Source organism: Cryptotermes secundus, unplaced genomic scaffold (genome assembly GCF_002891405.2).
Source record: "Cryptotermes secundus unplaced genomic scaffold, Csec_1.0 scaffold89, whole genome shotgun sequence".
Classification (NCBI taxonomy): Eukaryota; Metazoa; Arthropoda; class Insecta; order Blattodea; family Kalotermitidae; genus Cryptotermes; species Cryptotermes secundus.
Genome location: NW_019725837.1, coordinates 1 through 3,441, shown reverse-complemented (window position 1 = coordinate 3,441; position 3,441 = coordinate 1).

The window sequence follows — 3,441 nt, the reverse complement described above, 5'->3', positions numbered from 1 at the left end:
GGATTTTTTTAGAATTCCACACGAAGGCAACATTCCAGCAGATGACGCAGGTGGGAAGACAGACACTCCATGCAGATGGTGGCCAAAAATTATATAAGTAGGACATTATTTTCTACCTTAAACATGTATTTCAAATAACGTCCGCACGCGCGGACTTTGCGACACCACATGGCGTCATTCGTACCGCTGCCTTTATATCTGCGACGACATACGGTGTCTTGTCGTTTAAAGGCTATTATTGTGGGATGGATACATTTCATATAAAGTATATGTATATGCTTCGCATATGTCGAAAAACATAATAAAGTTAATAATGGCAACATTCAAAAAGAGAATATTTAGGTAACTATCGGAAATTTTAAGAGTCAATCAAGATAACTGTGATATCGTGCACTTGAGAGCGTTCTGAAATGTCAGTATTTCGGAAAAATACATTTACGAACATTACTGATATCGTAATATATTCCAGGTTTCTTGAATTACGTAGATAGTTTAACAGAAAAATACAGTGGAACCTTGCTTAACGAGCATAATTCGTTCCAAAATCTTACTCGTAATGCGAAACACTTGTTAAGCGAAACAGTTATTTCCATATAAATTAATGTAAAATACCATAATTCGTTCCATGCCGAAAAAATACTCAGAAATTTTATGTATAACGTTTATTCAAAGAAAATTATATATACATTGTTAAGGGGCGCGAATCATCTTCATCTTTTCTTCTATGTGGAATGAACCAACCTGGAATGCAAATTCGATTTGCAGAAAAAAATAGAAATAATTAATTTATTATTTATGATACATATGTAATTTTTTTTTTACTAGAAAGCTGTCTAAGAGACATTGTTTTTGCCGACGCTTCAAAATTTTGTGAAAATGCGACACAGCATTATCATTAAATAAATTTGTAGCGCGCATAGCCACTGCCTTATTAGGGTGATGCTTCTCAATGTACGATGCAACTGTTTCCCATGCTTTCAGCATTTCTCTTATTGCGCCAGAAGATTGTTGCTTTTCTGTTACCTCCTCCACTTTCTCTGACAAACTCTTCTCCGGAACTTCTTGCTGTGAAACAATGCAACTCCAAATCGTGCAAATCGTTGATGTAGACCTATTGTACTCGTATGTGCGTGCTAGATCAGCCACGCTCACACCTCGTTCTCGCTTTTCAATGATTTTACGTTTCATTTCTACGGTTATTTTTATTCTCTTATGGCTGTCTTTTTGCGGCGTTTTCTTGGGGGACATTTCTGCATGGGTTATTAAACTTTGCACAGAAAAAATCAAATAATATGTCTGAACACAAGTTTGTAAAAATGTGTGATCACAAAGCGACACTATGATGTTAGCGGAACGAGTGCTAAACACAGATTGCTGTAGGAAGCGCACAATCCGGGACTTCCCCTCTCGTCACTCGTTATGCGAAACGTCGCTCGTTAAGCGAGTAATTTTTTTACAATTTGTTTTGCTCGTTATGAGAGGCGCTCGATAATCGAGGTTCCACTGTATATGCAACACTTTATCATGGAAGAAAATTCGGGAATAAAATATCCCGTGTAAATATATAACGATTTGAAACGCTATCAGAGACTTTCAATGGTAAGATATTGCCGACAGTCAAACCTTGCTCAACTGAGCATAACGATGCGCAGTAGTCAGTTGCGCAAACCTGTCATAATCTACCCTCACAACCTAACATCAGCGTAAGTTACCGAGCTTCGCCCACTCGAAGGTAAAGATGGATGCGCAGTAGTCTACTGCGCTAACCTAACCTAATCTAACCTAACTTATCCAAAATCAACGAATGGTAGCCAAGGGCCAGAATCCTGAGTTACAGGTGGATGCGCAGCACTCCATTGCGCACTCCTAACAGTGACGTCATTTACGAAGCTGCTATTTAACGGAACAATGTATGGTGTTTTGGTCACAATAATGTTGAGTGTAAAGTGAAGATCAAGTTGTCTAATGTTACTGTAGTATTTTTGTAGAGTATAGTGTGGTGTTGTAGTGTTTACAAGAATATTATATTTAAGCATCCTGTTGCACTCTACACGACAAATGACACAAACTCCGTCTCAAGTGCAAACAGTATATATTATATGTCTTTGATCTTGCTCATCCCGAACTGTTAAGCGTCATTTTATTCAGTGATGAGGCGTCTTTTACCCTGGATGGTGTAAATAATTTACGAAATGTGCATACGTGGTTCCATAATAATCCACATGAGATATCGGAAACGAAATTCCAAAAGAGATTTTCCGTGAATGTACGTTTAATACAGTTATGTAGTCTGTTCATAACACTGCGCAGACAGCCATATTACGTCAGCGCTTGCCAGTCATGTGTCATGTATAGTGCTTGGAAACCCTAAGGACAATTATGACGAGCGAGTATTTTGTACTTCAATTTTATGGCTTCTCGTCACTCACAAGTTAGTTTGATGTTACATACATTAGTAACATTACAGAATCCGCATATTCCTGCCAGTTTTAATATGTATTTTGTAATCAACAAGTGTGTAACAGCGGTCAAAGTTTCACACTTCTCTGACCATTATCTCCGTAACCGTTCAACTTTGGACATAGATGTTTTGGGTTATATCGGCATACTTTAACACAAGGAACACCCTCCCGAAGTTTGGTCCATTCCTCCTGGGACACCCTGTATATTGTTTGCACTTGGGACGGAGTTTGTGTCATTTGTCGTTTACAAGAATGTTAAGATTTCCTTTCACCCCACACTGGATTCAAATGTTTCCCCTCTTTCATCCACATCTTGTGCATCTTGGATGAAGAATACATGGTTATAACAGGGTGGTATGCGAAATGAAACATATCATTGGTGTTATGCTAAGAGTGCTGTTCAATGACATTGTGTAAACTGTGCATAGTGGTGGCTAGAGTATGTGCTATAGCATGAAAAATGATGGCAAGTGATTTCTAAGTTAGAAGTGTATTTTATATAAAATCAGTACAAGGTCCGTCGAGTGTAACAATGTTTTTCAGGTCACTTCTTTCTCTTGCCTTACATGTTTCGGTTTTAGTAAAACCATCTTCAGAGGCACATGGTACTAACAAGAAAACACTGGCGTTGTTTAACTGTACACAGTATATATGCTGTGTGGGCACTGCTACAAATGTCGATGTGTAAAAGCACAACACTAGCTTGGAGTACTGAATGCACTTACAGAATGCACGTTCAACCTTCGCATTCCATCCGAAGTTGCCCTCGCGTTAAAACATCACTACTAAAATATTTAAAAAATATTTAAGAATTTTGAAGTAAAATATAAAAATGTTAGGCTGCTTCTTAATTTATCCCGATGTTGGGAGATGTCTTGAGGTTGTATTGGCTTGTAGTTGGATTATTCCTGTGCGTTGTGTACTGCAGTACTGCATAGATTAGTCTAGAACATATATAGTGATGTGTTCGTTTTTTGTT